The sequence below is a fragment of the Falco punctatus genome (genome assembly GCF_963210335.1).
Source record: "Falco punctatus genome assembly, chromosome: 1".
NCBI lineage: Eukaryota > Metazoa > Chordata > Aves > Falconiformes > Falconidae > Falco > Falco punctatus.
In genome coordinates, this window is record NC_137580.1 from 96,606,910 (window position 1) to 96,629,040 (window position 22,131).

General features: G+C 44.6%; 1 protein-coding gene across 1 annotated transcript in view; it reads right to left on the minus strand.

Annotated features, from left to right (window-relative positions):
* Window positions 1-22,131, minus strand: part of CCDC92 (coiled-coil domain containing 92) — a 137,158-nt gene that overhangs the window by 89,201 nt on the left and 25,826 nt on the right. The window contains exon 1 of the mRNA XM_080370520.1: window positions 1-22,131. This exon is cut by the window's left edge and continues 13,189 nt beyond it; it is cut by the window's right edge and continues 25,826 nt beyond it. The gene's annotated coding sequence lies outside the window, so the exon portion shown is untranslated.

Consider the following 22,131-nt stretch of genomic DNA (forward strand, 5'->3'; position numbering starts at 1 on the left):
TCACAGCTCCAGGCTATCAGGGCAGCACTCAGCTCCTCTGTACCACAAGGCCAGTCCAGTCTGGGGAAAGCATCTCTTTCACTCCCACCTGTATGCCTAGATAATCAGACCAAGTGATTCTGTGGCACCCCTGTTGTAAATCAGCCTAGAAACTGGGGGTGAGATAAGTGCTTTTTCTGTCCCCAGCTCAAGTTCACCCAGGTGCGGTGTACATACCTGGCTCTGGATGTGATACAACAGCTTTTTCTGGCAGAAACATGGAGGCTGGTGACTCAGGGGATGGCTCTAGAAGTGTCTTCAGGCCTTAAAACAGTCATCCTGGGCAGAGAAAACAACAGCAGATGAACAGAGACAAAAAAAATTGTATTTTATGAAGCAAGCTAATTTGTTAGTGGTATATAATTAACCAAGTGGCCCAGTCCAGACTATATCCAGAGCTATGGCAAGGAGCAAGTAGAACAAATCTATCTGAGTTCAATTTAGTAAAATAACATCCCCCCAAAAGTAGCTGGAAATCCTCTGTATTTGCATTTTAGTTTTGTCGTTTCTCTGCCTTTAAAAGTCAATGAATGCCAGATGTCCCTAATTTTGCTTTCCAGTGAACAGGTATCTTGCCCAAACCATCCTTTTTAAATTAAACACAATTTGCTGCAAAGTTAGTTTTGTAAAAGTGAGGAGGAGCTGGGGGGAAGGAACAAGAAAACCCCAAGAACAGCCAGCATCTATCATGTGCAAAATGAGTCTGAAGGAAATGGGGGACATGCAGCTGTCATGGCAAACAGCAACAGATTGAGGCCATGGCATGAAGCAGCATGGAGCTCTAATGAGCAGGAAGAGCAAAGCCAGAGCCACAATTTTATCCTGTGTTGATATTCTACAAGAAAAATGATCACAGAGAACATTTATTGCCCCCCTAACAAGATCAAGCTTAATAACAAAGCTACACATGTTATTTGCTGCAATGTTTGCCTATTGCATAAGCAGAAGTGCCTGTTGCCTAGATCCTCACTGCCTGCTGAGGTTCTCTCAGGCTGGCTGTGTACTAAGGAGGTAGGTCTGGAAGACCCCAGATCAGTGTGCACATACGTGGGCAAGACACAGATGGTGGGCAGCAGGGCACATACTTGGATTGCATTGGGCACAAGCTTAATTACAACAAATAAGGACAGACACATTAAACAACCCCCAGTCCGTTATGTTTTTCCCTCTGTTTGCCCAAAGCCCGTGCACCACTCGTATACCCTATGAAACAAAAATATATCGTTGGCATAAGTCAGCTTCACCCAAGGTGGGCTGCTGTGCCCAGCAGCCTCAGTTTCATGTTGGAGTCTAGTATGTCCCCTTGAAGTTCCCTAAGGATTAGTGTCCACAGGGCCTTTTGCATAGAGGCTGAATCCCACCCATGCAAACAGTAAGTCTGGATGGAAGAGTAAGTGCTGGTAACAGAGGAATACACAATGCTGGGAAGAATGCAGAAAGATGTGAGATGCGTGAAGAATGGCAAAGAGGACAAGGAGTATCTGGGCTGGGTAATGTGATTCCAGAACTGCAGGGGAGTAGAAGTCTTCAGTCATCAGCTCAGGCAGAAGAGACACATAAAGGAGAAGTCACTGCTCCTGTGCTTAGAGGTTTCCTGCCCCCAGATCTTGTATAACAAGAGCAAACGCTGCTGCTTCGAGTTTCCCAGAGTGCTCCACCCCAGCACAAGGACACTCATGGGAAGCGGGAACTGCTCAGCTTTCTTGCTGTAGACAGCAGTCTCAGATGGCTGGTGGCTGCCTGCTTGCTCACACCGCCTGCACCCTGCGACACATGGCCTGAACCACTTCAGCTAAGGCCCTGCTGTGTTCTGTGAGCCATTTCTCTCCCACTCTTCCTCCATGTTCATGAGTTTCTATCTACTTTGGCTACCTCCCTGCTCCAAAGAGGAACAGTAGGGAAAAAGAAGATCCTAGTATGTAATATTTCTAAGACATTGATCATCTGCTTTTATCATATCCACTAGAATATGCCTGGGGGTCCAGGTGGGGAAACTGGCCCTGACACAGCAAAAGCAGGAGTTCAAAAAAATCCCCCAAACACGGCACAACAGAGAAGGAAGATACATCTCTATCTGTCATGCACTGTTTTAGAGTTACACCCTGTGGCTGCACAAGATTAATTGTCTGGGTATGTTTGCCACATGTGAAAGTATCCCAGGAGCAGTCAAACAGGAAGATGAAACTATTGTATTTTTAGATGGATATAATTTCCTCCCTTTCCTTTTTAGCTCTGAAAGACATTAAAAAGGAAACAGGGTGCAGGGTAGGTGGGCAAAGTGACAGAGGACACACATGGGCCAACCAACAGGAGAGACCTCGGCAAACAGGAAAGTAGTAGATCCCAGCAGGTACCAGCAGCAAGTGGGGACAGCAGGGTGCCAGGGGACACGGCAGCCTCCAGAGTGACTTGGTGTGGAAAGCAATAGCTGATACTGCATCTGCTCCTGAGGTAAATGCTCTCCTCTGGGGATGAGGAAGGAAGAAACACTCATGAGAAGAAGCAAAAAAGAGGAGAATGGAAGAAGGTGGTTTGAAAGGATGAGGGGCTGAACCATGCCCTCAGCAAACACAGCTGTGGAGGGGCTATGGACAAGAGGCTCAGGCTTTTCTAGGAAATGTTGAGCATTTTCAGTACTGCTGAGATGCACAGAAAAGGGAGATAAAAGCCAAGAAAATTACTCCACTCCATTGGCCCCTGCAGCAATCTGTAAGTCTTCCCTGCTCCTCCACCATGGCAAAAGCTCTCTGCTCCCTCTTACCTGGCTGATGGCACTGGCTGAACGGGGAGACTTGCAGCCTGGGCAGGGCTTGGGTCCAGATGCTGTCAGCTTACTGTACCAGGCTGCCGGAGGGTTCAGCTCCAGCAGACAAGTCCACAGTACGAAAACAAAGCCAAATCTTACTGAGCTATTGATAAGAGAAAAAAGTTGGAAGAAAGGGAATTTCTTCAGTTTGAAAACAAAGTGTCTAGGCAAGTTCATCATGCTGTTTCAGGTCATGCTACTGCCATGCGGTATCAGGCAACATGACTTGCAACACTGCTGATGTAATGCAGAAGGAAGCAGGAGGAAATTAATTTCTAATATGCCAATTACCCACCAAAGGCTTGGAGCATCGAACAGGCTGTCAGTAGCCATTTCACAGAGAGAAGTGTTTGCAGGGCCCTTCTATTGGTTGAGCTTCTGAACTTCTACTGAACCACACTGTTAATGTGTTTCCAATGTTGGAGCTGTCAGGGAAAGGTGGATGGGTAATGCCAGACAGACCCAGCTGGTCTTGCCTGCCCTTGTTATCAGTTGGCTCAGGTTTCGGTGTTAACTGTGCCTGAAGAAAGCCATATGCAATACAGCAGGGGTAACATCTGGCTGGGAGGGCTTTGGAGCAAATGCATCCATCTCATCCTTCAATACCCGTGTTGTACTGGCAGGTCTAGCTGCTATTGAGTTCAACAAGATAGATTCCCAGACCTGTCAGAGCCCTGAACTTAGTTCCTTTAATTCCAGGGTTCAAGCATGACTGGGATTCTGAGCCTGCTTGGGCAATATGTAATCCCCATCCAATAAACCCCACAGTATTTCAAGGTACAGCTGCTGCTATGCAGTAAGTGCTGCAATGACTTACAATTACAAATAAAACTGTTCTTGTAGTGATGAAGTTAGTCTGTAAAACTTGTTGTACAACACAGATCTGCTGTATCCCTTCTCTCAAACAGTGGCTGGTAAAAATGCTTCAGGTCTCATCTCCTGCAACAGGTTTTCTCAACTCACAGTGCACCTTGAACTTCCATAGAAAAAGAGACATTTTAGTCTCTGTAACCACATTAGAACCTTCATCCACAGCATTTCTGTGCAGGCAGAAGATCCACAAGAAAAATATTGGCAATGTTTATTGCCATTTGGCAGAAACGAGGTAGAACCCCCCTCCCCATGCCCAGACTCTAAATGCAAAATCTCCCATTTGCAAAGACTAAATAGTCACAACTGATCTTTCATGTAGGGAGGAGACCTCCCCCTCAACTTTCTCCCAGGTCACCACTAAAAGACAAAAGCAAATGCAAGATGCTGGCTTCCTCCCCAAGGAGTGAAACCCAGGGAATAGGCATGACAGAAAGAATTTGTTAAATACTACATTAAAGAGCCAGTTCTGCTCCTTGCTGACCCACACGTAACTCTCTTAAAGCTAGCTGGGACACATGCATGAAAATGAAGAAAGAATTTGGCATTTGGGCTTTGAAAAACATCTGAGAAAGCTCCACCCTACTAGCATTACTTTTTTAAAAAAATCCATCGTGTTTTCCCTGGGGCAGTAAATTACATTATCTTAACAGATGGAGGGACGAGAGCACTCAGAGCCCAGGGTAACCCCACTTCAGTGGTGGAGATGGGAAAAGACCCGCATCCCCCATCATTCAGAAAAGTTTTCACTGCCAAACTATTTTGCTTCAGTGCAAGTCTGGTGTCCTAAATGCTTTCTTTACTTTTGTCCCTTAGCACTTTTTACTTCTCCAGCAAGCAGAACTGTGAGTGTACCAGCCACAGCATCTCCATTTCAAATGGTTTGGCTCTACTTTCCACAACACTATTTCCTGACTCTTTTTCCAGTCTGCAGCTTGCTGAGCAGAGGATTAGGATAAACTGAATCAGGCAGAAAAAAGGTTTTCTCCAGGCTGGCCTGCAAATACTACCTTTTCTTTCTAAGCTCAGGTACCCAGCAGTTCCCTGTTCCTGCCTTGTACTGGATACACAGAAACCTCCCTAAATTATGTGCATGTGCGCAAAGGGATTGTTTTGAAATCAAACCTTCTGAAGTGTGTCTTGAGCCCAGCTCAGCTTTGGACACACTGTTGAAATTTGGATTTAATTAATTCCACTTGAGTTTTGAAATGGTGCGATACATTTTTCAGAGGTTTTTTCCCCCCATTTCCTGGATCAGAGCCTCAACCACATTCATGGAAACACTGAAGGGAAAAAAATCCCTAGCAATAATTCACCAAGTGGGAACTGAAAACATTTGCTGAAGAAGAAGGAACCTCTTGGTCTTTGGATGCCGGGAATAATTCAACCTCTCCTCCCAATTCCCTGAGGCTCAAACGGCCCTTTTTTCCGGCAGAGTGTGGTTATTTGAGCAAGCTGCCCTGGGGACAAGTGCATGTTACTTGTAGGATTTGGGCTGGAAAGATCAAGCACACGGATTTGTAGGCAAGAAGGGTTTTGTGTTTTAATAACTGCCAACAGACTCACAGAAGAGCCCAAGCTTGCAGGATGAAAAGTCCTCCTTGGCAGATTTCAACTCAAATATCCTGGAAGCATGCAGGGAACTGCAGACACCTCTGTCAGCATCACCTCCTTCAACAGTACATCTTGCATGCAACAAACACATCAATGCAGGATTCATACACCCTCCACTTCGTACTTCTCTCCTATACTACTATTTTGTTGGAGACATTTCCCAGTATATCATGTGCCTAATCAATAAAGTTAATATCACTCAATAAGCAGTAAGCTGTCTGCCCTGCGTGTGCCAGTTGCAGCTGTGCAAACAGTGCCATGAAACACAGTATACCAGAGTACTGCTGCCTCCATTGACATTGTAGGAGATTTCCAGGGCAGTGAGGTGCCTGAATCTTTGGGAAGAGGTGCCAAGATAAAATGCAAACAAAAGGATGCTGCCACGGTGTCCCCCCAACCTCCCGCAGGTGCAGTGACTCTGTAAGACCTACCTTGATTGCAATGAAAACCTCATGCTAGGGCACTGGAGGGTTCTACTCTTACCCTTCAGCTTCTCTCTTCTCTGCCTTCCAGAACAGAATCCCATCCACATGACAGGGGCCTGGAAGGAAGCTGAAGAAGGCAGGGGATCTCAACAGAAAAACTGTACAAAATCTGTGTTATTCTGCACTTCTCTGCTCTCAGGGAGTCATATCCTCTCAAAGCATTCAATGACCTATGGCTATTTGGGATGGACAGAAGTCTCTTTTCTTTTAGCCCCAGCTGAAATGGCCCATCTCTCTGCTGGGGCAGTGGAGGTTGTTCTCATTCCCCAATAGAGCTAGACACATTCTCTCTAGGGCTACAAGAGTAAGTAGTTCAAGTTCCTGATGTTCAGCTTTGCCAGTAACACACGTTGCTGAACATCAGGAACTTGAACTACTTGCCCAAATTCTCCCTGACAAACACCAGACACACTCAGAACCTGAACTTCCCAGACAATTCTCATGTTGTTGACCAAAGTCAAAACCCAACCCTATTTACAAGCAGAACAGGAGAGCTTGTATGTACAAATGTGGCAGCAACTGGGTCTTGAATAATAAGCAATAAGCATGTTTGCAAATGGTCTTCAGGGTGAAAATGGGTGACCAAAACTAATCTGAACTAGGAGTTAGATTCTGAATACTAGCCTGACTACTAGGAAAGCAGATTTTGAAGTAATTGCTCTCTTCCTGAAAAGCACTCAGAGCAGCAGAAAGTGGTAAGGCCTAGTCATCACCCAGCATTATTTAAGCTGCTAGCAGGTAAAAGAACTGCCAACCTGCGTGGAACCCCCACCCCCCCACCCCCATCTATTTCCCATTCGTTATATTTTCTCACGTGTATCTAGAATATACACAAGAAAAATTATACACCATTGTCCTCAATCCATCTTCAAAAATATACAGCATGACCAAAGACAAACCACCCCACAATTAAGCATACATTTCAGTACATATGCACTATACAATTATACTTTACTGCTAAAAAAATAATTTCACCAGTTTTGTACTCCAGTGTTTAGTGATGGCTAACAAGGTCTCACCCCACGATTCTCATTGCCTTTAATGACTGCTGTCCCTAAAGCAAACCAGCAAACAAAGACTGGATTGGATCCAGATTTATTGGACTGCAGGCAAATACTGTCCGGTCTACAGACCATAGTCTGTAGATTTTAGCCCACTGAATGCCACTTGGTGATGCAGACATGAGACAGCAGTGGAGTCTGACACCTCTTTTGAATGGCCACTGTCTCCCTCCAACCATTGCTAACTCAGGCATTGGGTAGAGGAGGGGGGTCTTTCTTCCCCAGCAATTGAACCCAATGGTTTAAGATGAAGAGTTGGCAGCTTTAATTTCTGTGAATTACTAGGGATGTGTAGAAACTTTAACAAAACATTTGGCCATTAGTAAAATGCTTGCTCACTGACAGAAAAAAATAGGTGAAAATTAGCACCTTGAAATTTAAGTGGAAGACAAATTACCTTCATTTTGATCAACTGGAAACTGAAATGATCCATTCTGGTTTGAAGCTAACTTTAACTCAACAGCTAAAAAACAAAGTGAAAAAAAAATTAAAATGGAAATGAGTTGAGGCTTTTACTTGAACCAAGATGCCTCTTAAATGTCCTGGCATGAACAAAAAATTTCCCAAATCTCTTTACACTGTTTATTTCTAAATACCGGATGTCTGGTTTGCTCAGAGAGTGTGTGTGTGTGTAAAGTATTTGCCTGGCTCATCTGCCCCAGTGTCACAATCATAGCACAGACTTCAAGAACTCCTTACACAGGAAGAAACCAGCAGACAAACAAAGGGCAGGATAGAGCATAGATTGTTTGGAACTGATTTTCCAGTCATACAGACTAGGGTTCTCCTTTGTAGCAATTCTGGGGAGCCTAAGTCCCTTGCTATGGTGGTGTCACCTGGCATGGAGTGGCAGAAGGGAATCAGCACAGGGCATACAAGTGAAGACTCAGTTTTGCTCCTTAGAGAAGCCAATGGTTTTGCATATACTCAGCCAGGTTTCTGCAGAAACTGTTCCTGTATTTCTGGGGAGAGGCTTTGTAAGTCAGAATAAAAGCTTACTTTCTGTGTGTAAGCCCTGTGGGACAAGACACTGACTTCTCACAAAGAGTTTACCCAGCACACTCCCTATGCTAATAACTGGTAACGAATTCCAGACTTCATTTCAGGATCTAATCTTCAGCTTCATAGCAAAAACACTGCACCTAAGCTCAGCTAGAGAAAGATGCTGGTCATCTGCCTTCTAAAAGGCAAGAGTTGGCTGGGCAGGGAACACCAAGCCTTTGTCTCCTTTCACGTTTAAGAGAAAAGCACCGATCTTGCTGTTGGGCTACTGCCAGAGCTATTTCTATCAAGTGAACCTACCGTGGACAGCAGATCTGTGCAGTCAAGAATTTAACAAGGCAAAATGTCTCCCATGGTGTTTGGACTACTAAAGACACATGGCCCAGCACAGCAGGGTTCCTCCATCAGCGAAGCTGTCAGCCATGGATGCCTCTTGCTGTCTGTGCACACAGGCTGGCAGCACAAAGGGCCAGGCACACTCTTGGACTTACAAACCACAGAAAGACCAAGCCAGCGTGACAGCAGACACAAACAAGAACGTAATTAGCGGTGGATTATAAATCTCTGGCTAGGTACCTGGAAACACTTGCATTGTGAGGGAAAGCAACCCTCTTGCTGATGACATTTGGGCTTAATTTAGGTCACGATTACAGACAGGGTGCTCTGAGCTGGCAGGGGTCAGATGGCAAATCAGAAACAGGCTCCTATTTGTCTTGACTCTTGCTGCTAGCCTCACCTTTCCAGCCCCACAGCCCAGACAGAAGCAAGCACTGTTCTCCCCTGGCCAGCTGGTGAGCAGCAAGTGTGGTGCAATTCATGCTTACTCTACTTGCACTGTGTCTGTCCTGTGGAACACGAAAAAAGACAACGTAGTTGGGTTCTTTTGCTCTAAAGAGCATATTTAAATAACGATTGCAAAGGAGATCTCCAAACCCAGAAAGGGGAACGTGCAGGTCATTTGCTGTGTGGGGAATGTGAGTTGAAGGCACAGGCCCTGCATACTCTTATGTTCAGAGAACCCAGAGACAGCCTTTTTAAAAGATCTCAGTGCAGCTCTGTATCTCCAGCTCACAGCCCTGAATGTTTCTTCTCAGACAGGGTATCACCCCAGAGCATGACAGATCCTAGACCTTTACTGGCTCTCAGGGACTTGCCAGGGACTAGGAACTAGCAGTGAATTTTGAAACTGCCAATCCCAGAACCACACCGTGCCAGTTGTATCTACAGCCAACAAGGGCAGGCATGTGTGTCTGAGCAGTCTCCCAGCCTTGACAGAGAGGAAGGAGCCATGACTCACCCCAAACTTGAGAGCACGTACCTAGCAGAGCGGGTGAGAGACTCCACACCTCTGCATGGCACCATGAGATCCTGCTGTCTCTCCTAAAGCAGTTCAGGATTGTTCTTCATCCTTGCTTGTGTAGGGTTGAGGAGCCAAGGTCTGATCAATTCAGGAGGCAATCCTGTGAACAGAGTGTGGAAGGCACATTAACAGGAACATTAATAAATGAACTGACTTTTCAAAGGGCTGGATGGTGTTTGAAGTGTTAATGGCTGAAGGCTACTGTATGATTTAAAAGCTAGCTGGTGTGGACACTGGCTGGCTTTGTTTGATGTCGTTTACATTTCAGGCCCACCAGCTCTCACTCATCTCCAGAGAGGCATATTTAGGTGTCACTTGAACTGAACCCTGACTGACACTTCATGCTGATTTTCTCAGGCGTTTGGTGACTGGTCAACAAGTCCTCGCAGGAAAGCAATACAAAACTAGCTGCAAAGGTTGGGATCTGATCTAAAATCCCTCTGAGTCCCTGCAAAACATTCCTCCAATATCAGTAGACTTTGGATGGGGGCCATCACAAACAAGACACATGCTAGAGTACATCACAGTTATTTCTATCCAGGAGAGCAAAACAGGTTTCTGAGGGAAAAGTAGCAGCCGGAGAAGGAAGTGGATGCCTGGTCCCCTGGGTTTTAGCCCTGGCAATAGCTTGTGCCCCAGTGAGAGCTTTCCTGGGGAACCCTGCCCATTCTGCTGGCTAAGGGATCCTTAAAACAATTAGTTTTACTAGTAAAGCTTCACATGGACTGTGCTATCAGGACACAGTGAAGCACTGCTACTCAGACCAAATACACATGATCATCTCTACTCGTCAGAACTGCTCTGTCCCTGGCAGACACGACTTTGCTGCGAAGCCCCAAGGAAACCATTTGATACCTGAGAGTTCACAGTTCCCTAAATAAACCACTGATGCCGGAGGGCACATCTGCTCTATATGCACTCACCAGCAGACAGGTGAATTTTGGTGCTGTCTGAATAATCCAAGAAGGCTTTTTGTTTGCTTTTTGGGGTTTTCTTCCTATAGCTCCGTTTTCTGTGCTTGTCAGAAAGATGTCAGGGCAGTGTGTGGAGGTGCAGAGCCTCTAAACATGGCAAGAAGAAAAAGATGACCTTTGAAGAAGTAAAGCACCAGGGAGAAAATAAGAGGAATAATACACACTACACTGTGGGGTGAACCTCTGTGTGTGTGGTCATCTGTTTGTTGTTTATTCCTTCCCAAATTCAAAACAGCTCTGTTTTCTTGCAGGTCAGCTGCCCACACAAACAACTGTGTCTGTCCCCACCTCAAAGTATCCCTTCTTTCTATATGGCTGTGTGCTTTGCTGGAGCCATATTAGCCAAGGAAGGTCCCATCTTTCCTATCCAGTTAAATCCTGGCCTCTTGGGCACATTTAGGGTTCTGCCAATACGCCTGGAGATTTTTAAGTGGTGCATAGGGCAACAGGGCTCCCATTTCTCTTACCCGTTTGCAGATATCCTACCACCTGCAGCATTTTACTCCTTAACACTACACTATTCTGAATAAGGCTGTGAACTACAACAAGCAGCACATCAGAAAGCAGGCAATGCAGGTTTCCCTCCAGTAAGGCACAGCAAAGAAAAGTTAATCAACTCTGCTCCTTGAAGCTCAAGATAACTTCTGAAGACTAGGCAGTTCAAAATATATAAAAAAAATTCCACCAGAGCCCACACTTGCAACCTTCAAGAGACAGAAGACTATTACAACAACTAAAGCTGTCCTGGGGCAGAGTGGTTAAGGACAGTCATCTCAGAAGCTCTTCCCCTGCTAGACTGCAGTGTCAGATACTTAAGGAAGGCCTTGCTAGAGGGGTCTGTGCATCCTTTCAGCAATTAACAGTTGGGGATCAAAGCTCTTTGTGCACATAGGCTGTAGCAGAGGATTTGTTTCTTAGTGCTGTTCTCCATGACTCCGTTCCCCATGGCTCTCTACACTAAGCCAACTTGAAAAAGATGTTTCCTAAACCCAGTTACATCAGCACTCACGTGCCACAGCCAATTATTTCATTGGCAAGTGGTGCCTAATTATGGGCAGTCACTTATTTAGTGCACAAGGCTTCCTGCTTGGCAAGGTAGGCGGCATACCTTGCCTCAGTGCTTTCTCTGCCCAAGCAATGTGGGGGTGCTGGAAGGGTCACAGACAAGAGGTTACACTGGACTCACAAGGGGATAGTACAAGTTAACAGGCAGGAGCCCAGCACACAACCACGGAGTCCACCAAACACGGTCAATGGTGAGACCAACAGCATGTGTAAGCACACCCTTCAGTGTACCCTGGCTTTCAAAGAAACCTAGTTTAATCTGAATTAAATGTCCATGGCAATGCTGCAGTCCTGCGTGCTATGTTGGATCAAATAAAAAACACCCCTCTTTTCTGCCATTTATTGCTGGTTCAGAAGGTAGGACTTCACCTGGACAGTCCAACTCACACCTGCAGTTAGTTGACAGATCCCCTGCCCTAGATCAGACTGGGTTAGCGAATGACCATGCAGGTCATACTGATCAGGCTAGTAGGTGGGAGATAGCTGTGAAGCTCCTCACTTCATTTAGCATAGATGATGACAGCCTGACCATGGCCTTGGATCTTCTTATAGAGAGAACTCGAGATAGCTTGTGAAAAATAGACTCTTGACAGTAAATATCAGATGGTCTTTGGAAAGACACGCTTGGGAAAACGCCCCACTGATTAGGTATGAACAGAATACAATTACACACTCCTGTCTGCAGACACTCAGACCCTGTGGCAGCAGGAAAATGCATCTTAAAGTATAATTTAAAGTTATTTAAAAGCTGACAAGCCTCAGTTTTTATCTGCCAGCAATTTTTGAATAACAAATTTAGGATAATCCTATATTGTATTCACCCAGTAATTATCAGTCTGCAGATCACTTACAAGCAATTGCTTTGGGTTTGGGTGTTCAAGTTCCAGGTGTTTGCTGTGGGCATGTAAAGGACATCAGTTAGGTTTGTGAGAGAATCTTTGTGCTGTGATGACTTGCAAACCCACTCTAAAATATACAGAAAAGGTATTATTTTAGCCAATACAGAAATGCACTAAAAGTACACGAGTAATCCAGTTACAGGAAGGAACAGAGCATATGCCAAGCCTGTCAGGGGAGCAGGAGGAAAGCAGAGATAAATGCAACTTATGTGCTTTAAAAATAAATCAATAAATGCAATCCTTGTTTTACTGTTTATCCTCACAACCTGCTAAAATATGTAATTAGCCCATTTACAAATCAAGCACTGATGACTTACAGGCAAATTGCTCTTTGTTTGCTTCCCTTCACTTCTGAAGGTTGAAGTTAATGGAAAAAATACTAAGAAGTTTCTAGTTTGGTGTGTCTTCCAAAGTTACGTGAATTTCAGTAAAACCAAAATGTTTTCTGAGAAATTTTCAATCCCCTCCAGCCCCTGTCAGCTCCCCACTCCTCCCAAACAAATCTGTGAAAAAGGATATTCGTGGTAAAATTTCCATTTGGATAAAGAACATTTCATTAAGGAACAGAACAAGACACTGAATAAAAAGTTCAGATCAATTCTAGTTGAAACACTGGCTAGATATATATTTTTACAGATCGCTTTTCTTTAACTAATTTCTTATTATTTTGCTGCATTTTTTAATGGAAAAAGATACTCTGATAAAAAGGACTTGAAGGGTCCCAGGTTGAACCATACAGAGGTTTTATAGCTCCTGGGTGCTTAGCAGATTGGGGCTCTGTTTGTTTTAAATATGCAGTACATTTATTTCAAATAAACTCCATAAATCAATCTGTGTAATAGAAACCAGAAAAGTTTATGCAAAACAAATATAGAAAGTCATAAATACTGTGTTTCAGATGTCATTTTTGTGGCTGGTATATTTCTATGGTATGTTTTTACTGTTCGTGGGATAAATTTTTCAGAAACATTAAAATCTTTCCTTCCCTCCATTCTCTATAGGTTTATCCCAAAGAAATAATGAGGCTAGCTCTATAAACCAGCATTTATTAAATCCAAATGGGCACTTCATCTTACAGTAGCTTTCAATATAATCTATTTGATCTTTCAAAGTAGTTGGAAAATTATTTCAAAGGGAACTTTCACAGAACAAATTAACTTGAAAGAAAAGAACATTTTATACCCCGAAGAGGGAGGAAAGCAATTTCCTCAGTTTTTCTCTTTCTGGATTCCTCTCAGCCCGACTGCAGATATACATATTTGAAGAGGCACTCTCTGTGGCTGCTCTTGCATGATCTTAGCAGCAATACCAGAAGCTCATGGAAGCAGGGTCAACGACTCACGGGTCCATAAGGCTGCAACCGTGACAAGTTCATCTTTGGTGAAAACTCCAGATTGCAGAGGAAACAGGAAGGAGCAGAGTTATGGAAATTAAAAATGGTTTTGGTGTTTTTTTTTTTTTCAAGCTACAATTAAAAATCTACCTCTTAAAAGTTACCCTTCTGTATTTTTGGAGGGACTTTATTTCCTGTCTGCTACAACTCTTCAGATTGTTTCTTAAATAAGTAGATAAAAATAGCACTGGGGCCATAACGTGGTCAGCAGATCCAGGCACCCGCCAGCTTTAACAATCCAAAGGTTAAGGCACTAAAGGGACACGGTGAGAGGCTGAAGCCCCAGGGCAGATGGGGTGCCAGTCATTGGCGTGTTCCAGCAAGTACTAAATCCATCAGCTGGGGAACATGGTGTTTCCATTCTCTCTCCGGCAGCCCACTGTTTTCCTTTGGATTCATTCAGCTCTTGCATGCATCCAAAAGCCTTTCTAAGCGAGTTTCTCAAATTACCAGCAGGACATTAGGAACCTCCATCCAGTCTGAATTGTCTTTATCAGTCCAATTTATAAATGCTGATTTTCTCTGTCTGCATGCATGTGAAGTCTGCAGGAACCAAGCGGAGAATGGCGTTGAGAAGGACTAGGCATTCTGGAACATGGGAATGAGACAGAGTGAAAGGAAGAAAAGTCAGAAGTTTGAATGTCAGAGGATTCTGGAGCAGCCTGGCTGAAGCATTTTGTCCTAGGCCTGGATTGCATCATTCCCTGAAGCATGCTGAACTGGAAGTTTCCATCTCCAGTGTCTTCTGTTCTACATTCCCTTGAAAGATAACAAGTTTACCTGATGAGTGCTGGCTTCACCTTCCCAAGCTGTATAAACTCCCAGGAGGGAGATTTTGATAGTGTGATTTGGTGTTTTTTTGTTCTTTTTTTTTTTTTTTTTTTAAGAGAGGATTTCCTTAACGTGTTCTTTCAGAGACCAGATATTTTTGTTTCATCCTTTCGGTGAGGTTACAAATGGTACATTCTTAAAGCTTTCCTATAAGTTTATTTTTTCTACTGTGCTGAATTAAAGCCATACCAGTATCCACATCTGTATGGTGTGGTAGGGAAGGGCTGAGGAAAACTTTGTCTTTATTTTAGAGGTGGGGAACCTGAGGCATGATGTGAGGACAAATAGGTGATTTGGCCAACATCAGAAAATAGCCAATGGCAGGTTCCAAAAGCCTCATTTTGGTACTCAAGCAATAATTACCTATCCCACTTTACTAATGATAGGGGTGCCTTTGAGATCTCTGCCCTTTCAGTGCTGGATGAGGCTGTCTCTGCAGGCAAGCCTTTCTTTGCTCCTGATGAAAGCTTTATACCCCACTTAGCAATACAGAAACCCTTCTGGCAGATGCACATGCTGAAGACAGGGCTAGCATCCAGCAAAAATGTAGGATCTGCCAAAAGGACAAACTTTATCACCTCACACTGGACACCAGCTTCCTCCAGCACCCAAAACCCTGCCCAGAGCCAACAACCACACTCCAGACAGGGGCTACCCACTGGCTCAGAGCTGCGAGAAACCTCAGTTCACCTTTAACCACCCTTCTCCGCACAAACAATCTTTGTCCGAGCTAAGAGCCATGGCCTGGCCCTTCCCTCTGGGCCAGCTACAAAGCTTCCCTGTATTCTCTGTAACCTTCCAAGAGGGACAAAATCATCCTCTGCTCCATGTTTAACCCAGGCAGGCGGTTTTACCACATGCTGTTTGGTGGAGGCAGTGCTCCATCCCAGAAGTGGCTGGGTTTCACCTGTTTAAAATGAGATGCGGGGACAGAGACTAGGGATGGAAGTGTTGCTTTTATGATGTATTTTCTGAAGGGGTGTTGTGAAGACTCACACTGGAGGGTCTTTTTCTCCCACAATTAAAAAATACACACACACACCCACCCACCCACCCTTATTGTGAGATCTTTGACTCATCTTTCCTAGGGGAAGCAGGAGACTGCAGAACTAACAAGGATATCAGAAAACCCATTCCAGGAGAAGGGACCCACTGAACAGGCTGCAGGCCATGTTGCTAAATTATAAAAGTAGGTGGCTGGAGCAGGCATGTCGCTTCAGGACATCAGACATCCCTGCCCCAGTCAGGGAACTGCAGTCATGCTAGATCAGGTGCTCTGGGCATTTTCACAGGGAGCTGTGCAGTGAGAGTCTCCCAAAGCTTTTGCTACAGCCAACTTTGAGAAAAGCTGTTGGCAAGGAAGAGAACTATAATAAATGGGTGAGTGCCATGACAAGGCAGAAAACTATTTATAGCAACCTTGAACTCCACTGCTGGCTAAGCCTTACTCTGCAGATGAAGAGAAACAAAACAAGACACACCTCATCTTCAGGTGGCTGGACAAATCAAGCAGAGCAGAACGCATCCACAGGTAGCCTGATACTCCTGTATGTTGACCCAGGAAAGGGACAGTACAGCATGAAGCCCAGCAGAGCCTGGAGAAAGTCTCCCCTAAGAGCATCTCTAAGCATTTGCCCTTTCCCATTCCAATGAGGAAAAACAAGTGAAAGAGAAGCCATTTGAGAGTCTTAGATGGATCAGTACTTGCCCAAAACGTCTGCATGTGGGCCAAGGTTTTGCAGAAAAGGTTGATGATGTTTTGGGATAGGAATGCAGAGAGGTAGGGAGGGTGCGTAATACACTGGAGATACGGGGTCAGCGTAACTGGCCAGCAGGCTGGGTGTAGACGGGGAGCAGGTTTGCTGTGCTGTTCCATGAGTTGCCATGGCAGCAGAATTGCCATGTTATAAAGCACAGGCGAGATATGTAGGGGCAGGGTCTCCCTCGTGTAGCCTTTGGCAAGCTGCTGGAGGGAGGAAGCATGTTACTGCAGATGCAGAGGAGCTGTTGGGGGACAGAATGCTCCTCCCAGTTCTGGCAGAGACTTTACAGATGCTCTAGCCAAGTCACGTTTTAACAGCCCCATGCCTCAGTTTCCCCAGCTGTAAACTATTATAAGGATGTTTTGTGGCTGAATACAGCCCCATACTCACAAAGCGAGCAGAGCTCTTTGGACTGATGATCCCAAAGAGTATAAAGCATTTACTTGAGATTTTTTTCCTGTGCTTCTCTCTGATCTTTGATGCTATCACCTAAATAATTTACAATGTGAAGAAGGAAAGAAAAGACCAGAAGCAATCACACCAAAGCATCCAGCCCTCTCCAGGCATGGCCCAGGAGTTTTGGGGAAAGAAGGAATGTGCTCCCATCCCACCCCCTCATCAGGCCTTCTGCATGATGACATGCAAGTGCTTGTTGATCAGTTTATGGATCTGGGGACTGACAGACCTTGAAGTCAGAGCTTGGCATCCCCAGTTATATGCTGGGACTTGAAAGGATCAAAGCTGCCAGCATTTTTTGAGGCCTCATGAATGAGCTGGATTGGTAATAGGAGCTCAGAATTCAGGATTGGCTCCTAATCTCCCTAACAGTGTCATAAGCATGAGCACACATTCTGTGGGCAATCTGGTGGCCTTTCCTTGTCCGCTTAATAGACTGCAATCTGCAGATGGAGGGCACGCTATAGCACTGTGACACATTGTGTTACTTATCTCTATTTTCTAGCATGAAGGATATATTCTGAAAGCAATTCTAGCGCAGGATTTCCTATGTGAAATCCAGACCTTCAACAAAGAGGCACTAATGACAACAAAAATGTTAGTTCAGCTTTTAGATCCCAGCTGGAGCTTGCAGATGTGGCAGACGGGGATAAATACCCCCTGCTTTTTTCATGAGCGTGACTCATTTAGGTTTAAGGACTGTACTTTTCTGTTACAGGGTCAGAACCTGGACAAGGGCAGTTTGGCGTCCTAGCCCTTATTAAGTGAACAGGTTTGGGCTAGAGAAGAGGAGAAAGGAGAAGATACAGAGCAGCTCCAAAGTTGCAAGATCCTCTCTTTACGTCCCTTTTTCATGTGAGGCATCTGGGACACAGATACGATCTGCTTCCAGTCTGATGTGGCTGGAAGGGGCAGAGGGCAGAATCCGTGTGAGAAGTTTTACAACCTGTAGCCTGAGTGTCAGTCTACCAACCTACATGATCCGTGTCTAGTGCACAGGTATAAATCAAACTCCTGAATATGAGTTTTCTTTGATTAACATGTCCAACAACTTCCTTGCATTCCTTGCAATGCTCTTTGAAATTTGAACAAGCAAAGCTCTGTCCCAGCACCCCCATTAACTGTTGTACAAGCAAAATGCCTGGTGGAAAGAGGAGCAGCAGGAATGCAGGCTGGTCAAATAGCCTTTTGATAGACCACACTTGCTCAGCTCAGAAATGCTGTTGGAGTCAGAGTTCCAACTATGAGCCCAGACTGCTCTAGTCTGCCCTCATCCTGAAGTCCTCTTTGGGAGGACTGCTCAACATGACAGCAGACCAGACCCTGGCCCTTCACAGTCCAGTCTTGCAGTTTTGCAGCATTTCATGTATACAGAGCCTGCAAGATCATATCATCATTCACCACCAGGGAGATACTTGCATGTCACAAGCCTAATTCTGCACCTTGATGGTCCATGTTACACTCATGACCAAAAGAGTCATGTGGTTTTTCTGGATTAATACATGTTAACCAACAGTCATGAATTCCCAGGGTCCCCAGGCACTAATACAGCCTGTAAATGAGCCAGGTGGTATTCACTCATTGCAAGGGACTATGGAGACGTTACCAAGAATACCTTTGGAGTTCACAGCACACCTCATGAGTATAGCTTATCAGTGTCTGTCTTAACTAGGAAGCAGTTATAGGCTGTAAAATTCAATCACATATCCTGTTACTGAGATATTGTTCTTGGCCCAGAGGTTCAGTTCAAACACACTCAAGTCTGATGCTTGAAATTCAAGACCACCTCTCTGTTTTCCCTCCACCCCATGGTGAGGGGCTGAAATTTACCCTTCGCTGTGACTTTTTTTTGATTGGAAAACCATGAAAGACTGACGTGCTGTTCATAGACATGTCACAGCTCTGAACTCAGTCTGGTCTTGGTGCAAAGAGGTCTTTACACAAAGAAAACTTTACACTGGCCAACACAAGTCCAAAGTAGTCTGCCTGAGAAAATGGATTATAGTAAGTCAGACAATATTAAAACCAGGAAGACTATTATTAGACTCCAAGTAAAATTGTCGAGAGCACTCAAAGATCACATTTAGCATGAAAGCAGAGCACATACCTGAAGCAGAATCTGCTCAGTCAGTTATAGGGCTTAATATCTGGGCACAGCAAATGGGAGAGTGACCTACTCATCTGAGAGGGCCCTCAGTTTGACCCTGATATTATGAGAGCTGTGGATGAGTGTCCATCAGGCTGTTGTTACCCAATCATGAACTGTACCCAAAGGAGGACTCTGATGCCTTCACAATTCCCCAGCTTCAGCCAAGTCTCCAATAGCATTCAGATAAGCAACTTATGTTTGCACTGCATATGCCTCCTTTCTTACTCACCTCTCCTCTCTCTTCTCCCTCTTTACACTAAGTACTCTCGGTTTACCATCCCAAAGTTCAGCTTTGTTTGGCCTGTAGCCTTCCAGGAAACTCAGTCAAATTCCAGCAGCATCACTCCAGTCCTTTTTGATAGCTTCTTTTCTCTAAAACACCATTGTCTTGAAAGCTATCTAAAGAACCCTTCAAAACTGCTCTAAAACTAGGTTGGTATTAATGTTTACTTTAAGAACCTTAACCTTCTCCATTTCACACTTTAGCTGCTTTGCATACCCATTCTGCTTCCTCAGATGAAAAAAAAAGAAGTGACAAATTTTTTCAGCTAGAGTCCCTTCAGAAGCACAGACACACAGTGTGAAGCTTGTCATTGTTGCTTCCCCAGATGTCTCAGGCCCATAGAAATTGTGAGAAATCCCCATGTGTCCTAACGCACTCAGATCTAGACCTACCCTAGCTCTCAGCCAGCCAGTCTGCTGGCTTTTGAAATCACAGCAACTCGCACGTTTTTGCGCTGCAGGGCATCGGTTCAATGCAGCACCAATGGAGACACAGGAGCACATGTATATCTACAGCTCACTCTTCCATGGACCTCCAGTGTTTCTGATTGGGGCACCAAGTGATCATTTTACATCTTTTAAGAATTTAGCGAGGTAACAATAATCCAACAGTCACAGGCCCAACTGGCACATACCCAGACTTTGGGGACGTAAGAATTTACACTGATGAGCAACATAGTTCCTCTCCCTTTCATCTGCAAGCACCTTTAAATACACAGTTTGGCTGGCAAAACTTTGAAGAATACCAGATTTTTGAGTCAGAACTGACATCAGAAATGCTTTCATCAGACATCATCAAATGAAAAAGGTCATTCAGAAGTATTGTGTGATTTAATAAATATATATATATAATTTAAATACTTGGGTTTCTTATTAGTGAACTTAATCGCTGTATTTTAGTTTACTTGCCATTTCTTAACTAAAAGCATTCTTGTTCTTTATAAGGCAGTCAGCAGGTGTACACATAACTTTATGTCAACATCTGATTACTACTTATTGCTCATTTAACTCAGCAAAAAATAAAAATTGGACCATGTCTCAAGAAAAATAAATAAAAGGAGAATGCTGTGGAGCTAGAGCAGAAAAGTTGTTTTTTTTTTTTTTTAAATCAAAACAGGAGAGGTTTTCTTGAATATTTTTTCCAAGCGCTGTTGTTATAGGTGTTTCCTGAGGAAGTGACGGACTTCCCTCTGCCTCCCCCCCCCCCCATTACTCTCACTTTCTAGTTTTTATTTTATTTTTTTCTTTAAGCACAGAGCCCAAGAGGTGCAAGCAAACCAGCAGAGTGGACAGTTATTTCACTTTGCTGCTGAATAAACTGATAGGAAGAGAACCAGACTTCTTTTTACTCCAGTAAAGCAAAGCAGGGCATAGAGGTAGTAGTGTGCTTAATTTTAGGCAGGTGCCTTGCTAAACTGTGGCCCCTACAAGCCACAAAAAACCATCAGTGAAGTTAAATGCCGTCTAGTTGTTTTATGACTGTGCTTCAATGCAGCGCTCTTGCAACTGGAAGCCATTGTGTTGGGGATGGTTTCATTTTCACAGCTCCCTGCCCAGCAGGGTCAGGGCCTGCTCCAGTGAGGACTCCTAGGACCTCTGGTCCTTCTTCATAGGAGCTGCTCCAGCAGCATGATCCTACCAGGGCAGTGCTGAGGGCCTGGTTTCAGTCCTTCATTGCCATGAACAACCAACATGCCAGTCCTGTGGTGAGAAGACCTCTGCGCATGAGGTGAAACGTGGTCCCTCAAGCATGTATAAAGGGCAGCTAAGGGTAACTCTTTATGAGCTGAACACTGCCTATGGCCAGCAATATACTTGATTCTTGCTTCCTCCACCCCAAGCTGGGGATCCCAACAACTTCACATCACCCTTAATAGAAGAAGGCGACAAATTCTGTACCTGACCCACAAATCCCCCAGTTCAGGGTGGAGGGAACTGGATTCATACTGTTGCTTTACCTCTTTTATGGAGAGGAGCAGCTTAAAGGCAGAGCTTCAGGTATGTCAAAAGCTCTAGAGAAAGGCAGGTTCCAATCAGCAGTGAGCTCTAACTCACATGTACAGATACGTAGATTATCCTCTAAAATTAACACCTAGGATGGTGCTGGTAGAGATGTAAAAAAAGGAGAAGCCTTGTGTAGCTGTGTTGATACAGCTATTGGGATTTAATCACACATAAAAGAAGTTACTTGACTTCTCCTTGCATACATGGACTCAGCTCCACAGTACAGCACCTCCTCAGCGGAGGATGTCAGTTCAGAGGTTCCACTGCATCTTACATGTTCAGCCAATGATAGCTTCCTTAGGAGCACAGGATGATACAGGGCACAAGCAAAATGCCCCCCTTTAAGACTTTGATGCTATGATATTCTCAGCAGCGACTGTAAGGCTTTTGTTGTCTTCCCCCCTCCTTGTCTTCTTGCTCTTCAAAAACAGTGTAGCAAATTATCCCCCTGCCTTCACAAACACCTCTCATAGCCATTTAAAGTGCAGTATTTAACAATAGGAAGTTGCTTCTCTGACTGACAAGTTTCTGAACTGCTAAATGGGAATTGCTGCAGGAAGGTGACGTTTTCTCCCGCTGAGTTAACACTCTTCCACTCAACTGTGCACAGAGGGGCTGGAGCTAAGTCTTGATTCTTGTATACCCCGAGTATTCAGAGCCCAGAGAAAAGTTATTTCAAGGCCCAAACTTTGGTTTCTATGCATGGAAGATTCCAGTTAAGCTCAATGCAGAGTATGTCCAGCAGGATACAGGCCTTGGTGCCAGCTTTATGCATCTTTAGAGGGCAGCTGCCCAGACTGACCAAGTAACTGACCAAAGGAAAGTGCCAACAGTGCACAGAAGCACTGCAACAGCTGTAAATCAGGGTAGAAAGCAAAACTCAGATCTTAACTTTCTGTGCAGACACATAAGTGGCTAGCAAAGTTGTCCTCTGGTTTTACATTGACATACTTGTTTTTAGCTCAGCATAGTGACTCCAGATTTGCACCAGCACTACTTAAAAAAAAAAAAAAAATCAAGCTAGCAACCCCTACCTCACCTGAGGCTGCTAGCTAATCAGAAAGGGCCACTACATTTT